The 24,836-nt window shown below is 49.5% G+C and overlaps 74 non-coding genes across 74 annotated transcripts; all 74 read right to left on the bottom strand.

The window, feature by feature from the left end:
• Positions 1–65: 65 nt before the first annotated feature.
• On the bottom strand, positions 66–184 carry LOC145026111 (5S ribosomal RNA). Its single transcript, XR_013674104.1, has one exon. It is a non-coding gene; the product is annotated as a 5S ribosomal RNA (ribosomal RNA).
• Positions 185–403: 219 nt separating this feature from the next.
• Positions 404–522, bottom strand: LOC145028107 (5S ribosomal RNA). The gene has a single exon (XR_013675862.1). It is a non-coding gene; the product is annotated as a 5S ribosomal RNA (ribosomal RNA).
• A 219-nt stretch (positions 523–741) lies between these two features.
• LOC145025838 (5S ribosomal RNA) lies at positions 742–860 on the bottom strand. Its single transcript, XR_013673832.1, has one exon. It is a non-coding gene; the product is annotated as a 5S ribosomal RNA (ribosomal RNA).
• A 219-nt stretch (positions 861–1,079) lies between these two features.
• On the bottom strand, positions 1,080–1,198 carry LOC145026421 (5S ribosomal RNA). The gene has a single exon (XR_013674395.1). It is a non-coding gene; the product is annotated as a 5S ribosomal RNA (ribosomal RNA).
• A 219-nt stretch (positions 1,199–1,417) lies between these two features.
• On the bottom strand, positions 1,418–1,536 carry LOC145026887 (5S ribosomal RNA). The gene has a single exon (XR_013674839.1). It is a non-coding gene; the product is annotated as a 5S ribosomal RNA (ribosomal RNA).
• Positions 1,537–1,754: 218 nt separating this feature from the next.
• LOC145027065 (5S ribosomal RNA) lies at positions 1,755–1,873 on the bottom strand. The gene has a single exon (XR_013675007.1). It is a non-coding gene; the product is annotated as a 5S ribosomal RNA (ribosomal RNA).
• A 217-nt stretch (positions 1,874–2,090) lies between these two features.
• LOC145028106 (5S ribosomal RNA) lies at positions 2,091–2,209 on the bottom strand. Its single transcript, XR_013675861.1, has one exon. It is a non-coding gene; the product is annotated as a 5S ribosomal RNA (ribosomal RNA).
• Positions 2,210–2,426: 217 nt separating this feature from the next.
• Positions 2,427–2,545, bottom strand: LOC145028105 (5S ribosomal RNA). Its single transcript, XR_013675860.1, has one exon. It is a non-coding gene; the product is annotated as a 5S ribosomal RNA (ribosomal RNA).
• Positions 2,546–2,764: 219 nt separating this feature from the next.
• Positions 2,765–2,883, bottom strand: LOC145026763 (5S ribosomal RNA). Its single transcript, XR_013674717.1, has one exon. It is a non-coding gene; the product is annotated as a 5S ribosomal RNA (ribosomal RNA).
• Positions 2,884–3,101: 218 nt separating this feature from the next.
• On the bottom strand, positions 3,102–3,220 carry LOC145026646 (5S ribosomal RNA). Its single transcript, XR_013674607.1, has one exon. It is a non-coding gene; the product is annotated as a 5S ribosomal RNA (ribosomal RNA).
• Positions 3,221–3,438: 218 nt separating this feature from the next.
• On the bottom strand, positions 3,439–3,557 carry LOC145025654 (5S ribosomal RNA). Its single transcript, XR_013673659.1, has one exon. It is a non-coding gene; the product is annotated as a 5S ribosomal RNA (ribosomal RNA).
• A 217-nt stretch (positions 3,558–3,774) lies between these two features.
• LOC145025444 (5S ribosomal RNA) lies at positions 3,775–3,893 on the bottom strand. Its single transcript, XR_013673459.1, has one exon. It is a non-coding gene; the product is annotated as a 5S ribosomal RNA (ribosomal RNA).
• Positions 3,894–4,110: 217 nt separating this feature from the next.
• Positions 4,111–4,229, bottom strand: LOC145026557 (5S ribosomal RNA). The gene has a single exon (XR_013674523.1). It is a non-coding gene; the product is annotated as a 5S ribosomal RNA (ribosomal RNA).
• A 219-nt stretch (positions 4,230–4,448) lies between these two features.
• Positions 4,449–4,567, bottom strand: LOC145026109 (5S ribosomal RNA). The gene has a single exon (XR_013674102.1). It is a non-coding gene; the product is annotated as a 5S ribosomal RNA (ribosomal RNA).
• Positions 4,568–4,784: 217 nt separating this feature from the next.
• LOC145025443 (5S ribosomal RNA) lies at positions 4,785–4,903 on the bottom strand. The gene has a single exon (XR_013673458.1). It is a non-coding gene; the product is annotated as a 5S ribosomal RNA (ribosomal RNA).
• Positions 4,904–5,120: 217 nt separating this feature from the next.
• On the bottom strand, positions 5,121–5,239 carry LOC145028102 (5S ribosomal RNA). Its single transcript, XR_013675857.1, has one exon. It is a non-coding gene; the product is annotated as a 5S ribosomal RNA (ribosomal RNA).
• Positions 5,240–5,458: 219 nt separating this feature from the next.
• LOC145026108 (5S ribosomal RNA) lies at positions 5,459–5,577 on the bottom strand. Its single transcript, XR_013674101.1, has one exon. It is a non-coding gene; the product is annotated as a 5S ribosomal RNA (ribosomal RNA).
• A 218-nt stretch (positions 5,578–5,795) lies between these two features.
• On the bottom strand, positions 5,796–5,914 carry LOC145026645 (5S ribosomal RNA). Its single transcript, XR_013674606.1, has one exon. It is a non-coding gene; the product is annotated as a 5S ribosomal RNA (ribosomal RNA).
• Positions 5,915–6,132: 218 nt separating this feature from the next.
• Positions 6,133–6,251, bottom strand: LOC145026447 (5S ribosomal RNA). Its single transcript, XR_013674421.1, has one exon. It is a non-coding gene; the product is annotated as a 5S ribosomal RNA (ribosomal RNA).
• A 217-nt stretch (positions 6,252–6,468) lies between these two features.
• On the bottom strand, positions 6,469–6,587 carry LOC145026810 (5S ribosomal RNA). Its single transcript, XR_013674761.1, has one exon. It is a non-coding gene; the product is annotated as a 5S ribosomal RNA (ribosomal RNA).
• Positions 6,588–6,805: 218 nt separating this feature from the next.
• Positions 6,806–6,924, bottom strand: LOC145026514 (5S ribosomal RNA). The gene has a single exon (XR_013674484.1). It is a non-coding gene; the product is annotated as a 5S ribosomal RNA (ribosomal RNA).
• A 218-nt stretch (positions 6,925–7,142) lies between these two features.
• On the bottom strand, positions 7,143–7,261 carry LOC145025460 (5S ribosomal RNA). The gene has a single exon (XR_013673474.1). It is a non-coding gene; the product is annotated as a 5S ribosomal RNA (ribosomal RNA).
• A 220-nt stretch (positions 7,262–7,481) lies between these two features.
• Positions 7,482–7,600, bottom strand: LOC145028095 (5S ribosomal RNA). The gene has a single exon (XR_013675850.1). It is a non-coding gene; the product is annotated as a 5S ribosomal RNA (ribosomal RNA).
• Positions 7,601–7,819: 219 nt separating this feature from the next.
• Positions 7,820–7,938, bottom strand: LOC145028083 (5S ribosomal RNA). Its single transcript, XR_013675839.1, has one exon. It is a non-coding gene; the product is annotated as a 5S ribosomal RNA (ribosomal RNA).
• A 218-nt stretch (positions 7,939–8,156) lies between these two features.
• LOC145026391 (5S ribosomal RNA) lies at positions 8,157–8,275 on the bottom strand. The gene has a single exon (XR_013674366.1). It is a non-coding gene; the product is annotated as a 5S ribosomal RNA (ribosomal RNA).
• Positions 8,276–8,493: 218 nt separating this feature from the next.
• On the bottom strand, positions 8,494–8,612 carry LOC145026695 (5S ribosomal RNA). Its single transcript, XR_013674654.1, has one exon. It is a non-coding gene; the product is annotated as a 5S ribosomal RNA (ribosomal RNA).
• Positions 8,613–8,829: 217 nt separating this feature from the next.
• LOC145028070 (5S ribosomal RNA) lies at positions 8,830–8,948 on the bottom strand. The gene has a single exon (XR_013675826.1). It is a non-coding gene; the product is annotated as a 5S ribosomal RNA (ribosomal RNA).
• A 191-nt stretch (positions 8,949–9,139) lies between these two features.
• Positions 9,140–9,258, bottom strand: LOC145028059 (5S ribosomal RNA). The gene has a single exon (XR_013675815.1). It is a non-coding gene; the product is annotated as a 5S ribosomal RNA (ribosomal RNA).
• Positions 9,259–9,478: 220 nt separating this feature from the next.
• On the bottom strand, positions 9,479–9,597 carry LOC145026802 (5S ribosomal RNA). The gene has a single exon (XR_013674754.1). It is a non-coding gene; the product is annotated as a 5S ribosomal RNA (ribosomal RNA).
• Positions 9,598–9,815: 218 nt separating this feature from the next.
• Positions 9,816–9,934, bottom strand: LOC145028047 (5S ribosomal RNA). Its single transcript, XR_013675804.1, has one exon. It is a non-coding gene; the product is annotated as a 5S ribosomal RNA (ribosomal RNA).
• Positions 9,935–10,152: 218 nt separating this feature from the next.
• Positions 10,153–10,271, bottom strand: LOC145028036 (5S ribosomal RNA). The gene has a single exon (XR_013675793.1). It is a non-coding gene; the product is annotated as a 5S ribosomal RNA (ribosomal RNA).
• A 220-nt stretch (positions 10,272–10,491) lies between these two features.
• On the bottom strand, positions 10,492–10,610 carry LOC145026016 (5S ribosomal RNA). The gene has a single exon (XR_013674002.1). It is a non-coding gene; the product is annotated as a 5S ribosomal RNA (ribosomal RNA).
• Positions 10,611–10,829: 219 nt separating this feature from the next.
• On the bottom strand, positions 10,830–10,948 carry LOC145026015 (5S ribosomal RNA). Its single transcript, XR_013674001.1, has one exon. It is a non-coding gene; the product is annotated as a 5S ribosomal RNA (ribosomal RNA).
• Positions 10,949–11,166: 218 nt separating this feature from the next.
• On the bottom strand, positions 11,167–11,285 carry LOC145028024 (5S ribosomal RNA). The gene has a single exon (XR_013675782.1). It is a non-coding gene; the product is annotated as a 5S ribosomal RNA (ribosomal RNA).
• A 219-nt stretch (positions 11,286–11,504) lies between these two features.
• LOC145025387 (5S ribosomal RNA) lies at positions 11,505–11,623 on the bottom strand. The gene has a single exon (XR_013673404.1). It is a non-coding gene; the product is annotated as a 5S ribosomal RNA (ribosomal RNA).
• Positions 11,624–11,841: 218 nt separating this feature from the next.
• LOC145026014 (5S ribosomal RNA) lies at positions 11,842–11,960 on the bottom strand. Its single transcript, XR_013674000.1, has one exon. It is a non-coding gene; the product is annotated as a 5S ribosomal RNA (ribosomal RNA).
• A 219-nt stretch (positions 11,961–12,179) lies between these two features.
• LOC145025386 (5S ribosomal RNA) lies at positions 12,180–12,298 on the bottom strand. The gene has a single exon (XR_013673403.1). It is a non-coding gene; the product is annotated as a 5S ribosomal RNA (ribosomal RNA).
• Positions 12,299–12,514: 216 nt separating this feature from the next.
• LOC145026013 (5S ribosomal RNA) lies at positions 12,515–12,633 on the bottom strand. Its single transcript, XR_013673999.1, has one exon. It is a non-coding gene; the product is annotated as a 5S ribosomal RNA (ribosomal RNA).
• Positions 12,634–12,851: 218 nt separating this feature from the next.
• LOC145025927 (5S ribosomal RNA) lies at positions 12,852–12,970 on the bottom strand. Its single transcript, XR_013673919.1, has one exon. It is a non-coding gene; the product is annotated as a 5S ribosomal RNA (ribosomal RNA).
• Positions 12,971–13,189: 219 nt separating this feature from the next.
• On the bottom strand, positions 13,190–13,308 carry LOC145023994 (5S ribosomal RNA). The gene has a single exon (XR_013672069.1). It is a non-coding gene; the product is annotated as a 5S ribosomal RNA (ribosomal RNA).
• A 219-nt stretch (positions 13,309–13,527) lies between these two features.
• On the bottom strand, positions 13,528–13,646 carry LOC145023972 (5S ribosomal RNA). Its single transcript, XR_013672048.1, has one exon. It is a non-coding gene; the product is annotated as a 5S ribosomal RNA (ribosomal RNA).
• A 218-nt stretch (positions 13,647–13,864) lies between these two features.
• LOC145026012 (5S ribosomal RNA) lies at positions 13,865–13,983 on the bottom strand. Its single transcript, XR_013673998.1, has one exon. It is a non-coding gene; the product is annotated as a 5S ribosomal RNA (ribosomal RNA).
• Positions 13,984–14,202: 219 nt separating this feature from the next.
• Positions 14,203–14,321, bottom strand: LOC145025385 (5S ribosomal RNA). Its single transcript, XR_013673402.1, has one exon. It is a non-coding gene; the product is annotated as a 5S ribosomal RNA (ribosomal RNA).
• Positions 14,322–14,538: 217 nt separating this feature from the next.
• On the bottom strand, positions 14,539–14,657 carry LOC145026011 (5S ribosomal RNA). Its single transcript, XR_013673997.1, has one exon. It is a non-coding gene; the product is annotated as a 5S ribosomal RNA (ribosomal RNA).
• A 218-nt stretch (positions 14,658–14,875) lies between these two features.
• LOC145025926 (5S ribosomal RNA) lies at positions 14,876–14,994 on the bottom strand. The gene has a single exon (XR_013673918.1). It is a non-coding gene; the product is annotated as a 5S ribosomal RNA (ribosomal RNA).
• Positions 14,995–15,213: 219 nt separating this feature from the next.
• On the bottom strand, positions 15,214–15,332 carry LOC145023961 (5S ribosomal RNA). The gene has a single exon (XR_013672037.1). It is a non-coding gene; the product is annotated as a 5S ribosomal RNA (ribosomal RNA).
• A 219-nt stretch (positions 15,333–15,551) lies between these two features.
• LOC145023950 (5S ribosomal RNA) lies at positions 15,552–15,670 on the bottom strand. Its single transcript, XR_013672026.1, has one exon. It is a non-coding gene; the product is annotated as a 5S ribosomal RNA (ribosomal RNA).
• Positions 15,671–15,889: 219 nt separating this feature from the next.
• LOC145026907 (5S ribosomal RNA) lies at positions 15,890–16,008 on the bottom strand. Its single transcript, XR_013674858.1, has one exon. It is a non-coding gene; the product is annotated as a 5S ribosomal RNA (ribosomal RNA).
• A 218-nt stretch (positions 16,009–16,226) lies between these two features.
• Positions 16,227–16,345, bottom strand: LOC145025781 (5S ribosomal RNA). The gene has a single exon (XR_013673780.1). It is a non-coding gene; the product is annotated as a 5S ribosomal RNA (ribosomal RNA).
• A 217-nt stretch (positions 16,346–16,562) lies between these two features.
• On the bottom strand, positions 16,563–16,681 carry LOC145025575 (5S ribosomal RNA). The gene has a single exon (XR_013673586.1). It is a non-coding gene; the product is annotated as a 5S ribosomal RNA (ribosomal RNA).
• A 219-nt stretch (positions 16,682–16,900) lies between these two features.
• Positions 16,901–17,019, bottom strand: LOC145025384 (5S ribosomal RNA). The gene has a single exon (XR_013673401.1). It is a non-coding gene; the product is annotated as a 5S ribosomal RNA (ribosomal RNA).
• Positions 17,020–17,237: 218 nt separating this feature from the next.
• Positions 17,238–17,356, bottom strand: LOC145026010 (5S ribosomal RNA). The gene has a single exon (XR_013673996.1). It is a non-coding gene; the product is annotated as a 5S ribosomal RNA (ribosomal RNA).
• A 218-nt stretch (positions 17,357–17,574) lies between these two features.
• Positions 17,575–17,693, bottom strand: LOC145026154 (5S ribosomal RNA). Its single transcript, XR_013674144.1, has one exon. It is a non-coding gene; the product is annotated as a 5S ribosomal RNA (ribosomal RNA).
• Positions 17,694–17,913: 220 nt separating this feature from the next.
• On the bottom strand, positions 17,914–18,032 carry LOC145023939 (5S ribosomal RNA). The gene has a single exon (XR_013672015.1). It is a non-coding gene; the product is annotated as a 5S ribosomal RNA (ribosomal RNA).
• Positions 18,033–18,250: 218 nt separating this feature from the next.
• LOC145026132 (5S ribosomal RNA) lies at positions 18,251–18,369 on the bottom strand. Its single transcript, XR_013674124.1, has one exon. It is a non-coding gene; the product is annotated as a 5S ribosomal RNA (ribosomal RNA).
• A 218-nt stretch (positions 18,370–18,587) lies between these two features.
• Positions 18,588–18,706, bottom strand: LOC145028012 (5S ribosomal RNA). Its single transcript, XR_013675770.1, has one exon. It is a non-coding gene; the product is annotated as a 5S ribosomal RNA (ribosomal RNA).
• A 218-nt stretch (positions 18,707–18,924) lies between these two features.
• LOC145023928 (5S ribosomal RNA) lies at positions 18,925–19,043 on the bottom strand. Its single transcript, XR_013672004.1, has one exon. It is a non-coding gene; the product is annotated as a 5S ribosomal RNA (ribosomal RNA).
• Positions 19,044–19,261: 218 nt separating this feature from the next.
• On the bottom strand, positions 19,262–19,380 carry LOC145023906 (5S ribosomal RNA). Its single transcript, XR_013671985.1, has one exon. It is a non-coding gene; the product is annotated as a 5S ribosomal RNA (ribosomal RNA).
• A 220-nt stretch (positions 19,381–19,600) lies between these two features.
• Positions 19,601–19,719, bottom strand: LOC145023895 (5S ribosomal RNA). Its single transcript, XR_013671974.1, has one exon. It is a non-coding gene; the product is annotated as a 5S ribosomal RNA (ribosomal RNA).
• A 220-nt stretch (positions 19,720–19,939) lies between these two features.
• LOC145026008 (5S ribosomal RNA) lies at positions 19,940–20,058 on the bottom strand. The gene has a single exon (XR_013673995.1). It is a non-coding gene; the product is annotated as a 5S ribosomal RNA (ribosomal RNA).
• A 219-nt stretch (positions 20,059–20,277) lies between these two features.
• On the bottom strand, positions 20,278–20,396 carry LOC145025416 (5S ribosomal RNA). Its single transcript, XR_013673432.1, has one exon. It is a non-coding gene; the product is annotated as a 5S ribosomal RNA (ribosomal RNA).
• Positions 20,397–20,614: 218 nt separating this feature from the next.
• Positions 20,615–20,733, bottom strand: LOC145026007 (5S ribosomal RNA). The gene has a single exon (XR_013673994.1). It is a non-coding gene; the product is annotated as a 5S ribosomal RNA (ribosomal RNA).
• A 218-nt stretch (positions 20,734–20,951) lies between these two features.
• LOC145028001 (5S ribosomal RNA) lies at positions 20,952–21,070 on the bottom strand. Its single transcript, XR_013675760.1, has one exon. It is a non-coding gene; the product is annotated as a 5S ribosomal RNA (ribosomal RNA).
• A 217-nt stretch (positions 21,071–21,287) lies between these two features.
• Positions 21,288–21,406, bottom strand: LOC145027989 (5S ribosomal RNA). The gene has a single exon (XR_013675749.1). It is a non-coding gene; the product is annotated as a 5S ribosomal RNA (ribosomal RNA).
• A 218-nt stretch (positions 21,407–21,624) lies between these two features.
• Positions 21,625–21,743, bottom strand: LOC145026208 (5S ribosomal RNA). Its single transcript, XR_013674195.1, has one exon. It is a non-coding gene; the product is annotated as a 5S ribosomal RNA (ribosomal RNA).
• A 219-nt stretch (positions 21,744–21,962) lies between these two features.
• On the bottom strand, positions 21,963–22,081 carry LOC145026005 (5S ribosomal RNA). The gene has a single exon (XR_013673992.1). It is a non-coding gene; the product is annotated as a 5S ribosomal RNA (ribosomal RNA).
• A 219-nt stretch (positions 22,082–22,300) lies between these two features.
• LOC145025414 (5S ribosomal RNA) lies at positions 22,301–22,419 on the bottom strand. Its single transcript, XR_013673430.1, has one exon. It is a non-coding gene; the product is annotated as a 5S ribosomal RNA (ribosomal RNA).
• Positions 22,420–22,637: 218 nt separating this feature from the next.
• LOC145026004 (5S ribosomal RNA) lies at positions 22,638–22,756 on the bottom strand. The gene has a single exon (XR_013673991.1). It is a non-coding gene; the product is annotated as a 5S ribosomal RNA (ribosomal RNA).
• Positions 22,757–22,974: 218 nt separating this feature from the next.
• LOC145027978 (5S ribosomal RNA) lies at positions 22,975–23,093 on the bottom strand. Its single transcript, XR_013675738.1, has one exon. It is a non-coding gene; the product is annotated as a 5S ribosomal RNA (ribosomal RNA).
• Positions 23,094–23,310: 217 nt separating this feature from the next.
• Positions 23,311–23,429, bottom strand: LOC145027966 (5S ribosomal RNA). The gene has a single exon (XR_013675726.1). It is a non-coding gene; the product is annotated as a 5S ribosomal RNA (ribosomal RNA).
• Positions 23,430–23,647: 218 nt separating this feature from the next.
• On the bottom strand, positions 23,648–23,766 carry LOC145026992 (5S ribosomal RNA). The gene has a single exon (XR_013674939.1). It is a non-coding gene; the product is annotated as a 5S ribosomal RNA (ribosomal RNA).
• Positions 23,767–23,985: 219 nt separating this feature from the next.
• On the bottom strand, positions 23,986–24,104 carry LOC145026003 (5S ribosomal RNA). The gene has a single exon (XR_013673990.1). It is a non-coding gene; the product is annotated as a 5S ribosomal RNA (ribosomal RNA).
• Positions 24,105–24,322: 218 nt separating this feature from the next.
• Positions 24,323–24,441, bottom strand: LOC145026211 (5S ribosomal RNA). Its single transcript, XR_013674198.1, has one exon. It is a non-coding gene; the product is annotated as a 5S ribosomal RNA (ribosomal RNA).
• A 218-nt stretch (positions 24,442–24,659) lies between these two features.
• On the bottom strand, positions 24,660–24,778 carry LOC145026002 (5S ribosomal RNA). Its single transcript, XR_013673989.1, has one exon. It is a non-coding gene; the product is annotated as a 5S ribosomal RNA (ribosomal RNA).
• Between the last annotated feature and the right edge of the window lie 58 nt (positions 24,779–24,836).

Genomic DNA, 24,836 nt, shown 5'->3' with positions numbered 1-24,836 from the left:
ATAGCAAGAAAGAAAAAAAAAACGCACCTAAAACATAAAAAAAACGCAGACGGGCAACGAAAAAGGGGGTGCAACACGAGGACTTCCCAGGGGGTCACCCATCCTAGAACTACTCTCGCCCAAGCACGCTTAACTGCGGAGTTCTGATGGGATCCGGTGCATTAGTGCTGGTATGATCGCACCCGAAATACTATCCATGCTTATTGTTTTTATGTCTTACAAGACGCAGAACCTCGTTTGCTTTCGGACGCGAGGCGTGGGACCCACGTGATGGATCGGCTCGGTTCGGGAAACAAGAAAACAATCAACATTGAACCGGTGGCCGCCCGAGCATGGATATAGCAAAAAAGAAAAAAAAAAACGCACCTAAAACATAAAAAAACGCAGACGGGCAACGAAAAAGGGGGTGCAACACGAGGACTTCCCAGGGGGTCACCCATCCTAGTACTACTCTCGCCCAAGCACGCTTAACTGCGGAGTTCTGATGGGATCCGGTGCATTAGTGCTGGTATGATCGCACCCGAAATACTATCCATGCTTATTGTTTTTATGTCTTACAAGACGCAGAACCTCGTTTGCTTTCGGACGCGAGGCGTGGGACCCACGTGATGGATCGGCTCGGTTCGGGAAACAAGAAAACAATCAACATTGAACCGGTGGCCGCCCGAGCATGGATATAGCAAAAAAGAAAAAAAAAAACGCACCTAAAACATAAAAAAACGCAGACGGGCAACGAAAAAGGGGGTGCAACACGAGGACTTCCCAGGGGGTCACCCATCCTAGTACTACTCTCGCCCAAGCACGCTTAACCGCGGAGTTCTGATGGGATCCGGTGCATTAGTGCTGGTATGATCGCACCCGAAATACTATCCATGCTTATTGTTTTTATGTCTTACAAGACGCAGAACCTCGTTTGCTTTCGGACGCGAGGCGTGGGACCCACGTGATGGATCGGCTCGGTTCGGGAAAGAAGAAAACAATCAACATTGAACCGGAGGCCGCCCGAGCATGGATATAGCAAGAAAGAAAAAAAAAACGCACCTAAAACATAAAAAAAACGCAGACGGGCAACGAAAAAGGGGATGCAACACGAGGACTTCCCAAGGGGTCACCCATCCTAGTACTACTCTCGCCCAAGCACGCTTAACTGCGGAGTTCTGATGGGATCCGATGCATTAGTGCTGGTATGATCGCACCCGAAATACTATCCATGCTTATTGTTTTTATGTCTTACAAGACGCAGAACCTCGTTTGCTTTTGGACGCGAGGCGTGGGACCCACGTGATGGATCGGCTCGGTTCGGGAAACAAGAAAACAATCAACATTGAACCGGAGGCCGCCCGAGCATGGATATAGCAAGAAAGAAAAAAAAAACGCACCTAAAACATAAAAAAAACGCAGACGGGCAACGAAAAAGGGGGTGCAACACGAGGACTTCCCAGGGGGTCACCCATCCTAGAACTACTCTCGCCCAAGCACGCTTAACTGCGGATTTCTGATGGGATCCGGTGCATTAGTGCTGGTATGATCGCACCCGAAATACTATCCATGCTTATTGTTTTTATGTCTTACAAGACGCAGAACCTCGTTTGCTTTCGGACGCGAGGCGTGGGACCCACGTGATGGATCGGCTCGGTTCGGGAAACAAGAAAACAATCAACATTGAACCGGAGGCCGCCCGAGCATGGATATAGCAAGAAAGAAAAAAAACGCACCTAAAACATAAAAAAAAACGCAGACGGGCAACGAAAAAGGGGGTGCAACACGAGGACTTCCTTGGGGGTCACCAATCCTAGTACTACTCTCGCCCAAGCACGCTTAACTGCGGAGTTCTGATGGGATCCGGTGCATTAGTGCTGGTATGATCGCACCCGAAATACTATCCATGCTTATTGTTTTTATGTCTTACAAGACGCAGAACCTCGTTTGCTTTCGGACGCGAGGCGTGGGACCCACGTGATGGATCGGCTCGGTTCGGGAAACAAGAAAACAATCAACATTGAACCGGAGGCCGCCCGAGCATGGATATAGCAAGAAAGAAAAAAAAACGCACCTAAAACATAAAAAAAACGCAGACGGGCAACGAAAAAGGGGTGCAACACGAGGACTTCCCAGGGGGTCACCCATCCTAGTACTACTCTCGCCCAAGCACGCTTAACTGCGGAGTTCTGATGGGATCCGGTGCATTAGTGCTGGTATGATCGCACCCGAAATACTATCCATGCTTATTGTTTTTATGTCTTACAAGACGCAGAACCTCGTTTGCTTTCGGACGCGAGGCGTGGGACCCACGTGATGGATCGGCTCGGTTCGGGAAACAAGAAAACAATCAACATTGAACCGGAGGCCGCCCGAGCATGGATATAGCAAGAAAGAAAAAAAAACGCACCTAAAACATAAAAAAAACGCAGACGGGCAACGAAAAAGGGGTGCAACACGAGGACTTCCCAGGGGGTCACCCATCCTAGTACTACTCTCGCCCAAGCACGCTTAACTGCGGAGTTCTGATGGGATCCGGTGCATTAGTGCTGGTATGATCGCACCCGAAATACTATCCATGCTTATTGTTTTTATGTCTTACAAGACGCAGAACCTCGTTTGCTTTCGGACGCGAGGCGTGGGACCCACGTGATGGATCGGCTCGGTTCGGGAAACAAGAAAACAATCAACATTGAACCGGAGGCCGCCCGAGCATGGATATAGCAAGAAAGAAAAAAAAAACGCACCTAAAACATAAAAAAAACGCAGACGGGCAACGAAAAAGGGGGTGCAACACGAGGACTTCCCAGGGGGTCACCCATCCTAGAACTACTCTCGCCCAAGCACGCTTATCTGCGGAGTTCTGATGGGATCCGGTGCATTAGTGCTGGTATGATCGCACCCGAAATACTATCCATGCTTATTGTTTTTATGTCTTACAAGACGCAGAACCTCGTTTGCTTTCGGACGCGAGGCGTGGGACCCACGTGATGGATCGGCTCGGTTCGGGAAACAAGAAAACAATCAACATTGAACCGGAGGCCGCCCGAGCATGGATATAGCAAGAAAGAAAAAAAACGCACCTAAAACATAAAAAAAAACGCAGACGGGCAACGAAAAAGGGGGTGCAACACGAGGACTTCCCAGGGGGCCACCTATCCTAGTACTACTCTCGCCCAAGCACGCTTAACTGCGGAGTTCTGATGGGATCCGGTGCATTAGTGCTGGTATGATCGCACCCGAAATACTATCCATGCTTATTGTTTTTATGTCTTACAAGACGCAGAACCTCGTTTGCTTTCGGACGCGAGGCGTGGGACCCACGTGATGGATCGGCTCGGTTCGGGAAACAAGAAAACAATCAACATTGAACCGGATGCCGCCCGAGCATGGATATAGCAAGAAAGAAAAAAAAACGCACCTAAAACATAAAAAAAATGCAGACGGGCAACGAAAAAGGGGGTGCAACTCGAGGACTTCCCAGGGGGTCACCCATCCTAGTACTACTCTCGCCCAAGCACGCTTAACTGCGGAGTTCTGATGGGATCCGGTGCATTAGTGCTGGTATGATCGCACCCGAAATACTATCCATGCTTATTGTTTTTATGTCTTACATGACGCAGAACCTCGTTTGCTTTCGGACGCGAGGCGTGGGACCCACGTGATGGATCGGCTCGGTTCGGGAAATAAGAAAACAATCAACATTGAACCGGAGGCCGCCCGAGCATGGATATAGCAAGAAAGAAAAAAAAACGCACCTAAAACATAAAAAAAACGCAGACGGGCAACGAAAAAAGGGTGCAACACAAGGACTTCCCAGGGGGTCACCCATCCTAGTACTACTCTCGCCCAAGCACGCTTAACTGCGGAGTTCTGATGGGATCCGGTGCATTAGTGCTGGTATGATCGCACCCGAAATACTATCCATGCTTATTGTTTTTATGTCTTACAAGACGCAGAACCTCGTTTGCTTTCGGACGCGAGGCGTGGGACCCACGTGATGGATCGGCTCGGTTCGGGAAACAAGAAAACAATCAACATTGAACCGGAGGCCGCCCGAGCATGGATATAGCAAGAAAGAAAAAAAAACGCACCTAAAACATAAAAAAAACGCAGACGGGCAACGAAAAAGGGGTGCAACACGAGGACTTCCCAGGGGGTCACCAATCCTAGTACTACTCTCGCCCAAGCACGCTTAACTGCGGAGTTCTGATGGGATCCGGTGCATTAGTGCTGGTATGATCGCACCCGAAATACTATCCATGCTTATTGTTTTTATGTCTTACAAGACGCAGAACCTCGTTTGCTTTCGGACGCGAGGCGTGGGACCCACGTGATGGATCGGCTCGGTTCGGGAAACAAGAAAACAATCAACATTGAACCGGAGGCCGCCCGAGCATGGATATAGCAAGAAAGAAAAAAAAAACGCACCTAAAACATAAAAAAAACGCAGACGGGCAACGAAAAAGGGGGTGCAACACGAGGACTTCCCAGGGGGTCACCCATCCTAGAACTACTCTCGCCCAAGCACGCTTAACTGCGGAGTTCTGATGGGATCCGGTGCATTAGTGCTGGTATGATCGCACCCGAAATACTATCCATGCTTATTGTTTTTATGTCTTACATGACGCAGAACCTCGTTTGCTTTCGGACGCGAGGCGTGGGACCCACGTGATGGATCGGCTCGGTTCGGGAAATAAGAAAACAATCAACATTGAACCGGAGGCCGCCCGAGCATGGATATAGCAAGAAAGAAAAAAAAACGCACCTAAAACATAAAAAAAACGCAGACGGGCAACGAAAAAAGGGTGCAACACAAGGACTTCCCAGGGGGTCACCCATCCTAGTACTACTCTCGCCCAAGCACGCTTAACTGCGGAGTTCTGATGGGATCCGGTGCATTAGTGCTGGTATGATCGCACCCGAAATACTATCCATGCTTATTGTTTTTATGTCTTACAAGACGCAGAACCTCGTTTGCTTTCGGACGCGAGGCGTGGGACCCACGTGATGGATCGGCTCGGTTCGGGAAACAAGAAAACAATCAACATTGAACCGGAGGCCGCCCGAGCATGGATATAGCAAGAAAGAAAAAAAAACGCACCTAAAACATAAAAAAAACGCAGACGGGCAACGAAAAAGGGGTGCAACACGAGGACTTCCCAGGGGGTCACCCATCCTAGTACTACTCTCGCCCAAGCACGCTTAACTGCGGAGTTCTGATGGGATCCGGTGCATTAGTGCTGGTATGATCGCACCCGAAATACTATCCATGCTTATTGTTTTTATGTCTTACAAGACGCAGAACCTCGTTTGCTTTCGGACGCGAGGCGTGGGACCCACGTGATGGATCGGCTCGGTTCGGGAAACAAGAAAACAATCAACATTGAACCGGAGGCCGCCCGAGCATGGATATAGCAAGAAAGAAAAAAAAAACGCACCTAAAACATAAAAAAAACGCAGACGGGCAACGAAAAAGGGGGTGCAACACGAGGACTTCCCAGGGGGTCACCCATCCTAGAACTACTCTCGCCCAAGCACGCTTAACTGCGGAGTTCTGATGGGATCCGGTGCATTAGTGCTGGTATGATCGCACCCGAAATACTATCCATGCTTATTGTTTTTATGTCTTACAAGACGCAGAACCTCGTTTGCTTTCGGACGCGAGGCGTGGGACCCACGTGATGGATCGGCTCGGTTCGGGAAACAAGAAAACAATCAACATTGAACCGGAGGCCGCCCGAGCATGGATATAGCAAGAAAGAAAAAAAACGCACCTAAAACATAAAAAAAAACGCAGACGGGCAACGAAAAAGGGGGTGCAACACGAGGACTTCCCAGGGGGCCACCTATCCTAGTACTACTCTCGCCCAAGCACGCTTAACTGCGGAGTTCTGATGGGATCCGGTGCATTAGTGCTGGTATGATCGCACCCGAAATACTATCCATGCTTATTGTTTTTATGTCTTACAAGACGCAGAACCTCGTTTGCTTTCGGACGCGAGGCGTGGGACCCACGTGATGGATCGGCTCGGTTCGGGAAACAAGAAAACAATCAACATTGAACCGGATGCCGCCCGAGCATGGATATAGCAAGAAAGAAAAAAAAACGCACCTAAAACATAAAAAAAATGCAGACGGGCAACGAAAAAGGGGGTGCAACTCGAGGACTTCCCAGGGGGTCACCCATCCTAGTACTACTCTCGCCCAAGCACGCTTAACTGCAGAGTTCTGATGGGATCCGGTGCATTAGTGCTGGTATGATCGCACCCGAAATACTATCCATGCTTATTGTTTTTATGTCTTACATGACGCAGAACCTCGTTTGCTTTCGGACGCGAGGCGTGGGACCCACGTGATGGATCGGCTCGGTTCGGGAAACAAGAAAACAATCAACATTGAACCGGAGGCCGCCCGAGCATGGATATAGCAAGAATGAAAAAAAAACGCACCTAAAACATAAAAAAAACGCAGACGGGCAACGAAAAAGGGGTGCAAGACGAGGACTTCCCAGGGGGTCACCCATCCTAGTACTACTCTAGCCCAAGCACGCTTAACTGCGGAGTTCTGATGGGATCCGGTGCATTAGTGCTGGTATGATCGCACCCGAAATACTATCCATGCTTATTGTTTTTATGTCTTACAAGACGCAGAACCTCGTTTGCTTTCGGACGCGAGGCGTGGGACCCACGTGATGGATCGGCTCGGTTCGGGAAACAAGAAAACAATCAACATTGAACCGGAGGCCGCCCGAGCATGGATATATCAAGAAAGAAAAAAAAACGCACCTAAAACATAAAAAAAACGCAGACGGGCAACGAAAAAGGGGGTGCAACACGAGGACTTCCCAGGGGGTCACCCATCCTAGTACTACTCTCGCCCAAGCACGCTTAACTGTGGAGTTCTGATGGGATCTGGTGCATTAGTGCTGGTATGATCGCACCCGAAATACTATCCATGCTTATTGTTTTTATGTCTTACAAGACGCAGAACCTCGTTTGCTTTCGGACGCGAGGCGTGGGACCCACGTGATGGATCGGATCGGTTCGGGAAACAAGAAAACAATCAACATTGAACCGGAGGCCGCCCGAGCATGGATATAGCAAGAAAGAAAAAAAAACGCACCTAAAACATAAAAAAAATGCAGACGGGCAACGAAAAAGGGGATGCAACACGAGGAGTTCCCAGGGGGTCACCCATCCTAGTACTACTCTCGCCCAAGCACGCTTAACTGCGGAGTTCTGATGGGATCCGGTGCATTAGTGCTGGTATGATCGCACCCGAAATACTATCCATGCTTATTGTTTTTATGTCTTACAAGACGCAGAACCTCGTTTGCTTTCGGACGCGAGGCGTGGGACCCACGTGATGGATCGGCTCGGTTCGGGAAACAAGAAAAACAATCAACATTGAACCGGAGGCCGCCCGAGCATGGATATAGCAAGAAAGAAAAAAAAAACGCACCTAAAACATAAAAAAAACGCAGACGGGCAACGAAAAAGGGGGTGCAACACGAGGACTTCCCAGGGGGTCACCCATCCTAGTACTACTCTCGCCCAAGCACGCTTAACTGCGGAGTTCTGATGGGATCCGGTGCATTAGTGCTGGTATGATCGCACCCGAAATACTATCCATGCTTATTGTTTTTATGTCTTAAAAGACGCAGAACCTCGTTTGCTTTCGGACGCGAGGCGTGGGACCCACGTGATGGATCGGCTCGGTTCGGGAAACAAGAAAACAATCAACATTGAACCGGAGGCCGCCCGAGCATGGATATAGCAAGAAAGAAAAAAAAAACGCACCTAAAACATAAAAAAAACGCAGAGGGGCAACGAAAAAGGGGGTGCAACACGAGGACTTCCCAGGGGGTCACCCATCCTAGTACTACTCTCGCCCAAGCACGCTTAACTGCGGAGTTCTGATGGGATCCGGTGCATTAGTGCTGGTATGATCGCACCCGAAATAGTATCCATGCTTATTGTTTTTATGTCTTACAAGACGCAGAACCTCGTTTGCTTTCGGACGCGAGGCGTGGGACCCACGTGATGGATCGGCTCGGTTCGGGAAACAAGAAAACAATCAACATTGAACCGGAGGCCGCCCGAGCATGGATATAGCAAGAAAGAAAAAAAAACGCACCTAAAACATAAAAAAAACGCAGACGGGCAACGAAAAAGGGGGTGCAACACGAGAACTTCCCAGGGGGTCACCAATCCTAGTACTACTCTCGCCCAAGCACGCTTAACTGCGGAGTTCTGATGGGATCCGGTGCATTAGTGCTGGTATGATCGCACCCGAAATACTATCCATGCTTATTGTTTTTATGTCTTACAAGACGCAGAACCTCGTTTGCTTTCGGACGCGAGGCGTGGGACCCACGTGATGGATCGGCTCGGTTCGGGAAACAAGAAAACAATCAACATTGAACCGGAGGCCGCCCGAGCATGGATATAGCAAGAAAGAAAAAAAAAACGCACCTAAAACATAAAAAAACGCAGACGGGCAACGAAAAAGGGGGTGCAACACGAGGACTTCCCAGGGGGTCACCCATCCTAGTTCTACTCTCGCCCAAGCACGCTTAACTGCGGAGTTCTGATGGGATCCGGTGCATTAGTGCTGGTATGATCGCACCCGAAATACTATCTATGCTTATTGTTTTTATGTCTTACAAGACGCAGAATCTCGTTTGCTTTCGGACGCGAGGCGTGGGACCCACGTGATGGATCGGCTCGGTTCGGGAAACAAGAAAACAATCAACATTGAACCGGAGGCCGCCCGAGCATGGATATAGCAAGAAAGAAAAAAAACGCACCTAAAACATAAAAAAAACGCAGACGGGCAACGAAAAAGGGGGTGCAACACGAGGACTTCCCAGGGGGTCACCCATCCTAGTACTACTCTCGCCCAAGCACGCTTAACTGCGGAGTTCTGATGGGATCCGGTGCATTAGTGCTGGTATGATCGCACCCGAAATACTATCCATGCTTATTGTTTTTATGTCTTACAAGACGCAGAACCTCGTTTTCTTTCGGACGCGAGGCGTGGGACCCACGTGATGGATCGGCTCGGTTCGGGAAACAAGAAAACAATCAACATTGAACCGGAAAGAAAAAAAAACGCACCTAAAACATAAAAAAAACCCAGACGGGCAACGAAAAAGGGGGTGCAACACGAGGACTTCCCAGGGGGTCACCCATCCTAGTACTACTCTCGCCCAAGCACGCTTAACTGCGGAGTTCTGATGGGATCCGGTGCATTAGTGCTGGTATGATCGCACCCGAAATACTATCCATGCTTATTGTTTTTATGTCTTACAAGACACAGAACCTCGTTTGCTTTCGGACGCGAGGCGTGGGACCCACGTGATGGATCGGCTCGGTTCGGGAAACAAGAAAAACAATCAACATTGAACCGGAGGCCGCCCGAGCATGGATATAGCAAGAAAGAAAAAAAAAACGCACCTAAAACATAAAAAAAACGCAGACGGGCAACGAAAAAGGGGGTGCAACACGAGGACTTCCCAGGGGGTCACCCATCCTAGTACTACTCTCGCCCAAGCACGCTTAACTGTGGAGTTCTGATGGGATCCGGTGCATTAGTGTTGGTATGATCGCACCCGAAATACTATCCATGCTTATTGTTTTTATGTCTTACAAGACGCAGAACCTCGTTTGCTTTCGGACGCGAGGCGTGGGACCCACGTGATGGATCGGCTCGGTTCGGGAAACAAGAAAACAATCAACATTGAACCGGAGGCCGCCCGAGCATGGATATAGCAAGAAAGAAAAAAAAAACGCACCTAAAACATAAAAAAACGCAGACGGGCAACGAAAAAGGGGGTGCAACACGAGGACTTCCCAGGGGGTCACCCATCCTAGTACTACTCTCGCCCAAGCACGCTTAACTGCGGAGTTCTGATGGGATCCGGTGCATTAGTGCTGGTATGATCGCACCCGAAATACTATCCATGCTTATTGTTTTTATGTCTTACAAGACGCAGAACCTCGTTTGCTTTCGGACGCGAGGCGTGGGACCCACGTGATGGATCGGCTCGGTTCGGGAAACAAGAAAACAATCAACATTGAACCGGAGGCCGCCCGAGCATGGATATAGCAAGAAAGAAAAAAAAACGCACCTAAAACATAAAAAAAACGCAGACGGGCAACGAAAAAGGGGGTGCAACACGAGGACTTCCCAGGGGGTCACCCATCCTAGTACTACTCTCGCCCAAGCACGCTTAACTGCGGAGTTCTGATGGGATCCGGTGCATTAGTGCTGGTATGATCGCACCCAAAATACTATCCATGCTTATTGTTTTTATGTCTTACAAGACGCAGAACCTCGTTTTCTTTCGGACGCGAGGCGTGGGACCCACGTGATGGATCGGCTCGGTTCGGGAAACAAGAAAACAATCAACATTGAACCGGAGGCCACCCGAGCATTGATATACCAAGAAAGAAAAAAAAAACGCACCTAAAACATAAAAAAAAACGCAGACGGGCAACGAAAAAGGGGGTGCAACACGAGGACTTCCCGGGGGGTCACCCATCCTAGTACTACTCTCGCCCAAGCACGCTTAACGGCGGAGTTCTGATGGGATCCGGTGCATTAGTGCTGGTATGATCGCACCCGAAATACTATCCATGCTTATTGTTTTTATGTCTTACAAGACGCAGAACCTCGTTTGCTTTCGGACGCGAGGCGTGGGACCCACGTGATGGATCGGCTCGGTTCGGGAAACAAGAAAACAATCAACATTGAACCGGAGGCCGCCCGAGCATGGATATAGCAAGAAAGAAAAAAAAAACGCACCTAAAACATAAAAAAAACGCAGACGGGCAAAGAAAAAGGGGGTGCAACACGAGGACTTCCCGGGGGGTCACCCATCCTAGTACTACTCTCGCCCAAGCACGCTTAACGGCGGAGTTCTGATGGGATCCGGTGCATTAGTGCTGGTATGATCGCACCCGAAATACTATCCATGCTTATTGTTTTTATGTCTTACAAGACGCAGAACCTCGTTTGCTTTCGGACGCGAGGCGTGGGACCCACGTGATGGATCGACTCGGTTCGGGAAACAAGAAAACAATCAACATTGAACCGGAGGCCGCCCGAGCATGGATATAGCAAGAAAGAAAAAAAAAACGCACCTAAAACATATAAAAACGCAGACGGGCAACGAAAAAGGGGGTGCAACACGAGGACTTCCCAGGGGGTCACCCATCCTAGTACTACTCTCGCCCAAGCACGCTTAACTGCGGAGTTCTGATGGGATCCGGTGCATTAGTGCTGGTATGATCGCACCCGAAATACTATCCATGCTTATTGTTTTTATGTCTTACAAGACGCAGAACCTCGTTTGCTTTCGGACGCGAGGCGTGGGACCCACGTGATGGATCGGCTCGGTTCGGGAAAGAAGAAAACAATCAACATTGAACCGGAGGCCGCCCGAGCATTGATATACCAAGAAAGAAAAAAAAAACGCACCTAAAACATAAAAAAAACGCAGACGGGCAACGAAAAAGGGGGTGCAACACGAGGACTTCCCGGGGGGTCACCCATCCTAGTACTACTCACGCCCAAGCACGCTTAACTGCGGAGTTCTGATGGGATCCGGTGCATTAGTGCTGGTATGATCGCACCCGAAATACTATCCATGCTTATTGTTTTTATGTCTTACAAGACGCAGAACCTCGTTTGCTTTCGGACGCGAGGCGTGGGACCCACGTGATGGATCGACTCGGTTCGGGAAACAAGAAAACAATCAACATTGAACCGGAGGCCGCCCGAGCATGGATATAGCAAGAAAGAAAAAAAAACGCACCTAAAACATAAAAAAAACGCAGACGGGCAAAGAAAAAGGGGGTGCAACACGAGGACTTCCCGGGGGGTCACCCATCCTAGTACTACTCTCGCCCAAGCACGCTTAACGGCGGAGTTCTGATGGGATCCGGTGCATTAGTGCTGGTATGATCGCACCCGAAATACTATCCATGCTTATTGTTTTTATGTCTTACAAGACGCAGAACCTCGTTTGCTTTCGGACGCGAGGCGTGGGACCCACGTGATGGATCGGCTCGGTTCGGGAAACAAGAAAACAATCAACATTGAACCGGAGGCCGCCCGAGCATTGATATACCAAGAAAGAAAAAAAAAACGCACCTAAAACATAAAAAAAACGCAGACGGGCAACGAAAAAGGGGGTGCAACACGAGGACTTCCCGGGGGGTCACCCATCCTAGTACTACTCACGCCCAAGCACGCTTAACTGCGGAGTTCTGATGGGATCCGGTGCATTAGTGCTGGTATGATCGCACCCGAAATACTATCCATGCTTATTGTTTTTATGTCTTACAAGACGCAGAACCTCGTTTGCTTTCGGACGCGAGGCGTGGGACCCACGTGATGGATCGACTCGGTTCGGGAAACAAGAAAACAATCAACATTGAACCGGAGGCCGCCCGAGCATGGATATAGCAAGAAAGAAAAAAAACGCACCTAAAACATAAAAAAACGCAGACGGGCAAAGAAAAAGGGGGTGCAACACGAGGACTTCCCGGGGGGTCACCCATCCTAGTACTACTCTCGCCCAAGCACGCTTAACGGCGGAGTTCTGATGGGATCCGGTGCATTAGTGCTGGTATGATCGCACCCGAAATACTATCCATGCTTATTGTTTTTATGTCTTACAAGACGCAGAACCTCGTTTTGCTTTCGGACGCGAGGCGTGGGACCCACGTGATGGATCGGCTCGGTTCGGGAAACAAGAAAACAATCAACATTGAACCGGAGGCCGCCCGAGCATGGATATAGCAAGAAAGAAAAAAAACGCACCTAAAACATAAAAAAAACGCAGACGGGCAACGAAAAAGGGGGTGCAACACGAGGACTTCCCAGGGGGTCACCCATCCTAGTATTACTCTCGCCCAAGCACGCTTAACTGCGGAGTTCTGATGGGATCCGGTGCATTAGTGCTGGTATGATCGCACCCGAAATACTATCCATGCTTATTGTTTTTTATGTCTTACAAGACGCAGAACCTCGTTTGCTTTCGGACGCGAGGCGTGGGACCCACGTGATGGATCGGCTCGGTTCGGGAAACAAGAAAACAATCAACATTGAACCGGAGGCCGCCCGAGCATTGATATACCAAGAAAGAAAAAAAAACGCACCTAAAACATAAAAAAAACGCAGACGGGCAACGAAAAAGGGGGTGCAACACGAGGACTTCCCGGGGGGTCACCCATCCTAGTACTACTCTCGCCCAAGCACGCTTAACTGCGGAGTTCTGATGGGATCCGGTGCATTAGTGCTGGTATGATCGCACCCGAAATACTATCCATGCTTATTGTTTTTATGTCTTACAAGACGCAGAACCTCGTTTGCTTTCGGACGCGAGGCGTGGGACCCACGTGATGGATCGGCTCGGTTCGGGAAACAAGAAAACAATCAACATTGAACCGGAGGCCGCCCGAGCATGGATATAGCAAGAAAGAAAAAAAAAACGCACCTAAAACATAAAAAAAACGCAGACGGGCAAAGAAAAAGGGGGTGCAACACGAGGACTTCCCGGGGGGTCACCCATCCTAGTACTACTCTCGCCCAAGCACGCTTAACTGCGGAGTTCTGATGGGATCCGGTGCATTAGTGCTGGTATGATCGCACCCGAAATACTATCCATGCTTATTGTTTTTATGTCTTACAAGACGCAGAACCTCGTTTGCTTTCGGACGCGAGGCGTGGGACCCACGTGATGGATCGACTCGGTTCGGGAAACAAGAAAACAATCAACATTGAACCGGAGGCCGCCCGAGCATGGATATAGCAAGAAAGAAAAAAAAACGCACCTAAAACATAAAAAAAACGCAGACGGGCAAAGAAAAAGGGGGTGCAACACGAGGACTTCCCGGGGGGTCACCCATCCTAGTACTACTCTCGCCCAAGCACGCTTAACGGCGGAGTTCTGATGGGATCCGGTGCATTAGTGCTGGTATGATCGCACCCGAAATACTATCCATGCTTATTGTTTTTATGTCTTACAAGACGCAGAACCTCGTTTGCTTTCGGACGCGAGGCGTGGGACCCACGTGATGGATCGGCTCGGTTCGGGAAACAAGAAAACAATCAACATTGAACCGGAGGCCGCCCGAGCATTGATATACCAAGAAAGAAAAAAAAAACGCACCTAAAACATAAAAAAAACGCAGACGGGCAACGAAAAAGGGGGTGCAACACGAGGACTTCCCGGGGGGTCACCCATCCTAGTACTACTCACGCCCAAGCACGCTTAACTGCGGAGTTCTGATGGGATCCGGTGCATTAGTGCTGGTATGATCGCACCCGAAATACTATCCATGCTTATTGTTTTTATGTCTTACAAGACGCAGAACCTCGTTTGCTTTCGGACGCGAGGCGTGGGACCCACGTGATGGATCGACTCGGTTCGGGAAACAAGAAAACAATCAACATTGAACCGGAGGCCGCCCGAGCATGGATATAGCAAGAAAGAAAAAAAACGCACCTAAAACATAAAAAAAACGCAGACGGGCAAAGAAAAAGGGGGTGCAACACGAGGACTTCCCGGGGGGTCACCCATCCTAGTACTACTCTCGCCCAAGCACGCTTAACGGCGGAGTTCTGATGGGATCCGGTGCATTAGTGCTGGTATGATCGCACCCGAAATACTATCCATGCTTATTGTTTTTATGTCTTACAAGACGCAGAACCTCGTTTTGCTTTCGGACGCGAGGCGTGGGACCCACGTGATGGATCGGCTCGGTTCGGGAAACAAGAAAACAATCAACATTGAACCGGAGGCCGCCCGAGCATGGATATAGCAAGAAAGAAAAAAAACGCACCTAAAACATAAAAAAAACGCAGACGGGCAACGAAAAAGGGGGTGCAACACGAGGACTTCCCAGGGGGTCACCCATCCTAGTATTACTCTCGCCCAAGCACGCTTAACTGCGGAGTTCTGATGGGATCCGGTGCATTAGTGCTGGTATGATCGCACCCGAAATACTATCCATGCTTATTGTTTTTTATGTCTTACAAGACGCAGAACCTCGTTTGCTTTCGGACGCGAGGCGTGGGACCCACGTGATGGATCGGCTCGGTTCGGGAAACAAGAAAACAATCAACATTGAACCGGAGGCCGCCCGAGCATTGATATACCAAGAAAGAAAAAAAAACGCACCTAAAACATAAAAAAAACGCAGACGGGCAACGAAAAAGGGGGTGCAACACGAGGACTTCCCGGGGGGTCACCCATCCTAGTACTACTCTCGCCCAAGCACGCTTAACTGCGGAGTTCTGATGGGATCCGGTGCATTAGTGCTGGTATGATCGCACCCGAAATACTATCCATGCTTATTGTTTTTATGTCTTACAAGACGCAGAACCTCGTTTGCTTTCGGACGCGAGGCGTGGGACCCACGTGATGGATCGGCTCGGTTCGGGAAACAAGAAAACAATCAACATTGAACCGGAGGCCGCCCGAGCATGGATATAGCAAGAAAGAAAAAAAAAACGCACCTAAAACATAAAAAAAACGCAGACGGGCAAAGAAAAAGGGGGTGCAACACGAGGACTTCCCGGGGGGTCACCCATCCTAGTACTACTCTCGCCCAAGCACGCTTAACTGCGGAGTTCTGATGGGATCCGGTGCATTAGTGCTGGTATGATCGCACCCGAAATACTATCCATGCTTATTGTTTTTATGTCTTACAAGACGCAGAACCTCGTTTGCTTTCGGACGCGAGGCGTGGGACCCACGTGATGGATCGGCTCGGTTCGGGAAACAAGAAAACAATCAACATTGAACCGGAGGCCGCCCGAGCATGGATATAGCAAGAAAGAAAAAAAAAACGCACCTAAAACATAAAAAAAACGCAGACGGGCAAAGAAAAAGGGGGTGCAACACGAGGACTTCCCGGGGGGTCACCCATCCTAGTACTACTCTCGCCCAAGCACGCTTAACTGCGGAGTTCTGATGGGATCCGGTGCATTAGTGATGGTATGATCGCACACGAAATACTATCCATGCTTATTGTTTTTATGTCTTACAAGACGCAGAACCTCGTTTGCTTTCGGACGCGAGGCGTGGGACCCACGTGATGGATCGACTCGGTTCAGGAAACAAGAAAACAATCAACATTGAACCGGAGGCCGCCCGAGCATGGATATAGCAAGAAAGAAAAAAAAAACGCACCTAAAACATTAAAAAACGCAGACGGGCAACGAAAAAGGGGGTGCAACACGAGGACTTCCCAGGGGGTCACCCATCCTAGTACTACTCTCGCCCAAGCACGCTTAACTGCGAAGTTCTGATGGGATCCGGTGCATTAGTGCTGGTATGATCGCACCCGAAATACTATCCATGCTTATTGTTTTTATGTCTTACAAGACGCAGAACCTCGTTTGCTTTCGGACGCGAGGCGTGGGACCCACGTGATGGATCGGCTCGGTTCGGGAAACAAGAAAACAATCAACATTGAACCGGAGGCCGCCCGAGCATGGATATAGCAAGAAAGAAAAAAAACGCACCTAAAACATAAAAAAAACGCAGACGGGCAACGAAAAAGGGGGTGCAACACGAGGACTTCCCAGGGGGTCACCCATGCTAGTACTACTCTCGCCCAAGCACGCTTAACTGCGGAGTTCTGATGGGATCCGGTGCATTAGTGCTGGTATGATCGCACCCGAAATACTATCCATGCTTATTGTTTTTATGTCTTACAAGACGCAGAACCTCGTTTGCTTTCGGACGCGAGGCGTGGGACCCACGTGATGGATCGGCTCGGTTCGGGAAACAAGAAAACAATCAACATTGAACCGGAGGCCGCCCGAGCATTGATATACCAAGAAAGAAAAAAAAAACGCACCTAAAACATAAAAAAAACGCAGACGGGCAACGAAAAAGGGGGTGCAACACGAGGACTTCCCGGGGGGTCACCCATCCTAGTACTACTCACGCCCAAGCACGCTTAACTGCGGAGTTCTGATGGGATCCGGTGCATTAGTGCTGGTATGATCGCACCCGAAATACTATCCATGCTTATTGTTTTTATGTCTTACAAGACGCAGAACCTCGTTTGCTTTCGGACGCGAGGCGTGGGACCCACGTGATGGATCGGCTCGGTTCGGGAAACAAGAAAACAATCAACATTGAACCGGAGGCCGCCCGAGCATGGATATAGCAAGAAAGAAAAAAAAACGCACCTAAAACATAAAAAAAACGCAGACGGGCAAAGAAAAAGGGGGTGCAACACGAGGACTTCCCGGGGGGTCACCCATCCTAGTACTACTCTCGCCCAAGCACGCTTAACGGCGGAGTTCTGATGGGATCCGGTGCATTAGTGCTGGTATGATCGCACCCGAAATACTATCCATGCTTATTGTTTTTATGTCTTACAAGACGCAGAACCTCGTTTTGCTTTCGGACGCGAGGCGTGGGACCCACGTGATGGATCGGCTCGGTTCGGGAAACAAGAAAACAATCAACATTGAACCGGAGGCCGCCCGAGCATGGATATAGCAAGAAAGAAAAAAAACGCACCTAAAACATAAAAAAAACGCAGACGGGCAACGAAAAAGGGGGTGCAACACGACGACTTCCCAGGGGGTCACCCATCCTAGTACTACTCTCGCCCAAGCACGCTTAACTGCGGAGTTCTGATGGGATCCGGTGCATTAGTGCTGGTATGATCGCACCCGAAATACTATCCATGCTTATTGTTTTTTATGTCTTACAAGACGCAGAACCTCGTTTGCTTTCGGACGCGAGGCGTGGGACCCACGTGATGGATCGGCTCGGTTCGGGAAACAAGAAAACAATCAACATTGAACCGGAGGCCGCCCGAGCATTGATATACCAAGAAAGAAAAAAAAAACGCACCTAAAACATAAAAAAAACGCAGACGGGCAACGAAAAAGGGGGTGCAACACGAGGACTTCCCGGGGGGTCACCCATCCTAGTACTACTCTCGCCCAAGCACGCTTAACTGCGGAGTTCTGATGGGATCCGGTGCATTAGTGCTGGTATGATCGCACCCGAAATACTATCCATGCTTATTGTTTTTATGTCTTACAAGACGCAGAACCTCGTTTGCTTTCGGACGCGAGGCGTGGGACCCACGTGATGGATCGGCTCGGTTCGGGAAACAAGAAAACAATCAACATTGAACCGGAGTCCGCCCGAGCATGGATATAGCAAGAAAGAAAAAAAAACGCACCTAAAACATAAAAAAAACGCAGACGGGCAAAGAAAAAGGGGGTGCAACACGAGGAATTCCCGGGGGGTCACCCATCCTAGTACTACTCTCGCCCAAGCACGCTTAACGGCGGAGTTCTGATGGGATCCGGTGCATTAGTGCTGGTATGATCGCACCCGAAATACTATCCATGCTTATTGTTTTTATGTCTTACAAGACGCAGTACCTCGTTTTGCTTTCGGACGCGAGGCGTGGGACCCACGTGATGGATCGGCTCGGTTCGGGAAACAAGAAAACAATCAACATTGAACCGGAGGCCGCCCGAGCATGGATATAGCAAGAAAGAAAAAAAACGCACCTAAAACATAAAAAAAACGCAGACGGGCAACGAAAAAGGGGGTGCAACACGAGGACTTCCCAGGGGGTCACCCATCCTAGTACTACTCTCGCCCAAGCACGCTTAACTGCGGAGTTCTGATGGGATCCGGTGCATTAGTGCTGGTATGATCGCACCCGAAATACTATCCATGCTTATTGTTTTTATGTCTTACAAGACGCAGAACCTCGTTTGCTTTCGGACGCGAGGCGTGGGACCCACGTGATGGATCGGCTCGGTTCGGGAAACAAGAAAACAATCAACATTGAACCGGAGGCCGCCCGAGCATTGATATACCAAGAAAGAAAAAAAAACGCACCTAAAACATAAAAAAAACGCAGACGGGCAACGAAAAAGGGGGTGCAACACGAGGACTTCCCGGGGGGTCACCCATCCTAGTACTACTCTCGCCCAAGCACGCTTAACTGCGGAGTTCTGATGGGATCCGGTGCATTAGTGCTGGTATGATCGCACCCGAAATACTATCCATGCTTATTGTTTTTATGTCTTACAAGACGCAGAACCTCGTTTGCTTTCGGACGCGAGGCGTGGGACCCACGTGATGGATCGGCTCGGTTCGGGAAACAAGAAAACAATCAACATTGAACCGGAGGCCGCCCGAGCATGGATATAGCAAGAAAGAAAAAAAAAACGCACCTAAAACATAAAAAAACGCAGACGGGCAACGAAAAAGGGGGTGCAACACGAGGACTTCCCGGGGGGTCACCCATCCTAGTACTACTCTCGCCCAAGCACGCTTAACTGCGGAGTTCTGATGGGATCCGGTGCATTAGTGCTGGTATGATCGCACCCGAAATACTATCCATGCTTATTGTTTTTATGTCTTACAAGACGCAGAACCTCGTTTGCTTTCGGACGCGAGGCGTGGGACCCACGTGATGGATCGGCTCGGTTCGGGAAACAAGAAAACAATCAACATTGAACCGGAGGCCGCCCGAGCATGGATATAGCAAGAAAGAAAAAAAAAAAACGCACCTAAAACATAAAAAAACGCAGACTGGCAACGAAAAAGGGGGTGCAACACGAGGACTTCCCGGGGGGTCACCCATCCTAGTACTACTCTCGCCCAAGCACGCTTAACTGCGGAGTTCTGATGGGATCCGGTGCATTAGTGCTGGTATGATCGCACCCGAAATAGTATCCATGCTTATTGTTTTTATGTCTTACAAGACGCAGAACCTCGTTTGCTTTCGGACGCGAGGCGTGGGACCCACGTGATGGATCGGCTCGGTTCGGGAAACAAGAAAACAATCAACATTGAACCGGAGGCCGCCCGAGCATGGATATAGCAAGAAAGAAAAAAAAAACGCACCTAAAACATAAAAAAAAACGCAGACGGGCAAAGAAAAAGGGGGTGCAACACGAGGACTTCCCGGGGGGTCACCCATCCTAGTACTACTCTCGCCCAAGCACGCTTAACGGCGGAGTTCTGATGGGATCCGGTGCATTAGTGCTGGTATGATCGCACCCGAAATACTATCCATGCTTATTGTTTTTATATCTTACAAGACGCAGAACCTCGTTTGCTTTCGGACGCGAGGCGTGGGACCCACGTGATGGATCGGCTCGGTTCGGGAAACAAGAAAACAATCAACATTGAACCGGAGGCCGCCCGAGCATGGATATAGCAAGAAAGAAAAAAAAAAACGCACCTAAAACATAAAAAAACGCAGACGGGCAACGAAAAAGGGGGTGCAACACGAGGACTTCCCAGGGGGTCACCCATCCTAGTACTACTCTCGCCCAAGCACGCTTAACTGCGGAGTTCTTATGGGATCCGGTGCATTAGTGCTGGTATGATCGCACCCGAAATACTATCCATGCTTATTGTTTTTATGTCTTACAAGACGCAGAACCTCGTTTGCTTTCGGACGCGAGGCGTGGGACCCACGTGATGGATCGGCTCGGTTCGGGAAACAAGAAAACAATCAACATTGAACCGGAGTCCGCCCGAGCATGGATATAGCAAGAAAGAAAAAAAAACGCACCTAAAACATAAAAAAAACGCAGACGGGCAAAGAAAAAGGGGGTGCAACACGAGGACTTCCCGGGGGGTCACCCATCCTAGTACTACTCTCGCCCAAGCACGCTTAACGGCGGAGTTCTGATGGGATCCGGTGCATTAGTGCTGGTATGATCGCACCCAAAATACTATCCTTGCTTATTGTTTTTATGTCTTACAAGACGCAGAACCTCGTTTGCTTTCGGACGCGAGGCGTGGGACCCACGTGATAGATCGGCTCGGTTCGGGAAACAAGAAAACAATCAACATTGAACCGGAGGCCGCCCGAGCATGGATATAGCAAGAAAGAAAAAAAAAACGCACCTAAAACATAAAAAAACGCAGACGGGCAACGAAAAAGGGGGTGCAACACGAGGACTTCCCAGGGGGTCACCCATCCTAGTACTACTCTCGCCCAAGCACGCTTAACTGCGGAGTTCTGATGGGATCCGGTGCATTAGTGCTGGTATGATCGCACCCGAAATACTATCCATGCTTATTGTTTTTATGTCTTACAAGACGCAGAACCTCGTTTGCTTTCGGACGCGAGGCGTGGGACCCACGTGATGGATCGGCTCGGTTCGGGAAACAAGAAAACAATCAACATTGAACCGGAGGCCGCCCGAGCATGGATATAGCAAGAAAGAAAAAAAACGCACCTAAAACATAAAAAAAACGCAGACGGGCAACGAAAAAGGGGGTGCAACACGAGGACTTCCCAGGGGGTCACCCATCCTAGTACTACTCTCGCCCAAGCACGCTTAACTGCGGAGTTCTGATGGGATCCGGTGCATTAGTGCTGGTATGATCGCACCCGAAATACTATCCATGCTTATTGTTTTTATGTCTTACAAGACGCAGAACCTCGTTTGCTTTCGGACGCGAGGCGTGGGACCCACGTGATGGATCGGCTCGGTTCGGGAAACAAGAAAACAATCAACATTGAACCGGAGGCCGCCCGAGCATTGATATACCAAGAAAGAAAAAAAAAACGCACCTAAAACATAAAAAAACGCAGACGGGCAACGAAAAAGGGGGTGCAACACGAGGACTTCCCGGGGGGTCACCCATCCTAGTACTACTCTCGCCCAAGCACGCTTAACAGCGGAGTTCTGATGGGATCCGGTGCATTAGTGCTGGTATGATCGCACCCGAAATACTATCCATGCTTATTGTTTTTATGTCTTACAAGACGCAGAACCTCGTTTGCTTTCGGACGCGAGGCGTGGGACCCACGTGATGGATCGGCTCGGTTCGGGAAACAAGAAAACAATCAACATTGAACCGGAGGCCGCCCGAGCATGGATATAGCAAGAAAGAAAAAAAAAACGCACCTAAAACATAAAAAAAACGCAGACGGGCAAAGAAAAAGGGGGTGCAACACGAGGACTTCCCGGGGGGTCACCCATCCTAGTACTACTCTCGCCCAAGCACGCTTAACGGCGGAGTTCTGATGGGATCCGGTGCATTAGTGCTGGTATGATCGCACCCGAAATACTATCCATGCTTATTGTTTTTATATCTTACAAGACGCAGAACCTCGTTTGCTTTCGGACGCGAGGCGTGGGACCCACGTGATGGATCGGCTCGGTTCGGGAAAAAAGAAAACAATCAACATTGAACCGGAGGCCGCCCGAGCATGGATATAGCAAGAAAGAAAAAAAAAAACGCACCTAAAATATAAAAAAACGCAGACGGGCAACGAAAAAGGGGGTGCAACACGAGGACTTCCCAGGGGGTCACCCATCCTAGTACTACTCTCGCCCAAGCACGCTTAACTGCGGAGTTCTTATGGGATCCGGTGCATTAGTGCTGGTATGATCGCACCCGAAATACTATCCATGCTTATTGTTTTTATGTCTTACAAGACGCAGAACCTCGTTTGCTTTCGGACGCGAGGCGTGGGACCCACGTGATGGATCGGCTCGGTTCGGGAAACAAGAAAACAATCAACATTGAACCGGAGTCCGCCCAAGCATGGATATAGCAAGAAAGAAAAAAAAACGCACCTAAAACATAAAAAAAACGCAGACGGGCAAAGAAAAAGGGGGTGCAACACGAGGACTTCCCGGGGGGTCACCCATCCTAGTACTACTCTCGCCCAAGCACGCTTAACGGCGGAGTTCTGATGGGATCCGGTGCATTAGTGCTGGTATGATCGCACCCAAAATACTATCCTTGCTTATTGTTTTTATGTCTTACAAGACGCAGAACCTCGTTTGCTTTCGGACGCGAGGCGTGGGACCCACGTGATAGATCGGCTCGGTTCGGGAAACAAGAAAACAATCAACATTGAACCGGAGGCCGCCCGAGCATGGATATAGCAAGAAAGAAAAAAAAAACGCACCTAAAACATAAAAAAACGCAGACGGGCAACGAAAAAGGGGGTGCAACACGAGGACTTCCCAGGGGGTCACCCATCCTAGTACTACTCTCGCCCAAGCACGCTTAACTGCGGAGTTCTGATGGGATCCGGTGCATTAGTGCTGGTATGATCGCACCCGAAATACTATCCATGCTTATTGTTTTTATGTCTTACAAGACGCAGAACCTCGTTTGCTTTCGGACGCGAGGCGTGGGACCCACGTGATGGATCGGCTCGGTTCGGGAAACAAGAAAACAATCAACATTGAACCGGAGGCCGCCCGAGCATGGATATAGCAAGAAAGAAAAAAAACGCACCTAAAACATAAAAAAAACGCAGACGGGCAACGAAAAAGGGGGTGCAACACGAGGACTTCCCAGGGGGTCACCCATCCTAGTACTACTCTCGCCCAAGCACGCTTAACTGCGGAGTTCTGATGGGATCCGGTGCATTAGTGCTGGTATGATCGCACCCGAAATACTATCCATGCTTATTGTTTTTATGTCTTACAAGACGCAGAACCTCGTTTGCTTTCGGACGCGAGGCGTGGGACCCACGTGATGGATCGGCTCGGTTCGGGAAACAAGAAAACAATCAACATTGAACCGGAGGCCGCCCGAGCATTGATATACCAAGAAAGAAAAAAAAAACACACCTAAAACATAAAAAAACGCAGACCGGCAACGAAAAAGGGGGTGCAACACGAGGACTTCCCGGGGGGTCACCCATCCTAGTACTACTCTCGCCCAAGCACGCTTAACAGCGGAGTTCTGATGGGATCCGGTGCATTAGTGCTGGATTGATCGCACCCGAAATACTATCCATGCTTATTGTTTTTATGTCTTACAAGACGCAGAACCTCGTTTGCTTTCGGACGCGAGGCGTGGGACCCACGTGATGGATCGGCTCGGTTCGGGAAACAAGAAAACAATCAACATTGAACCGGAGGCCGCCCGAGCATGGATATAGCAAGAAAGAAAAAAAAAACGCACCTAAAACATAAAAAAAACGCAGACGGGCAAAGAAAAAGGGGGTGCAACACGAGGACTTCCCGGGGGGTCACCCATCCTAGTACTACTCTCGCCCAAGCACGCTTAACGGCGGAGTTCTGATGGGATCCGGTGCATTAGTGCTGGTATGATCGCACCCGAAATACTATCCATGCTTATTGTTTTTATATCTTACAAGACGCAGAACCTCGTTTGCTTTCGGACGCGAGGCGTGGGACCCACGTGATGGATCGGCTCGGTTCGGGAAACAAGAAAACAATCAACATTGAACCGGAGGCCGCCCGAGCATGGATATAGCAAGAAAGAAAAAAAAAACGCACCTAAAATATAAAAAAACGCAGACGGGCAACGAAAAAGGGGGTGCAACACGAGGACTTCCCAGGGGGTCACCCATCCTAGTACCACTCTCGCCCAAGCACGCTTAACTGCGGAGTTCTTATGGGATCCGGTGCATTAGTGCTGGTATGATCGCACCCGAAATACTATCCATGCTTATTGTTTTTATGTCTTACAAGACGCAGAACCTCGTTTGCTTTCGGACGCGAGGCGTGGGACCCACGTGATGGATCGGCTCGGTTCGGGAAACAAGAAAACAATCAACATTGAACCGGAGTCCGCCCAAGCATGGATATAGCAAGAAAGAAAAAAAAACGCACCTAAAACATAAAAAAAACGCAGACGGGCAAAGAAAAAGGGGGTGCAACACGAGGACTTCCCGGGGGGTCACCCATCCTAGTACTACTCTCGCCCAAGCACGCTTAACGGCGGAGTTCTGATGGGATCCGGTGCATTAGTGCTGGTATGATCGCACCCAAAATACTATCCTTGCTTATTGTTTTTATGTCTTACAAGACGCAGAACCTCGTTTGCT

The sequence above is a fragment of the Lactuca saligna genome, chromosome 1 (assembly GCF_052625555.1).
Source record: "Lactuca saligna cultivar CGN05327 chromosome 1, ASM5262555v1, whole genome shotgun sequence".
NCBI classification, from domain to species: domain Eukaryota; kingdom Viridiplantae; phylum Streptophyta; class Magnoliopsida; order Asterales; family Asteraceae; genus Lactuca; species Lactuca saligna.
Note: the sequence above shows the minus strand (reverse complement) of the source record. Positions and strands in the feature narration are given on the sequence as shown.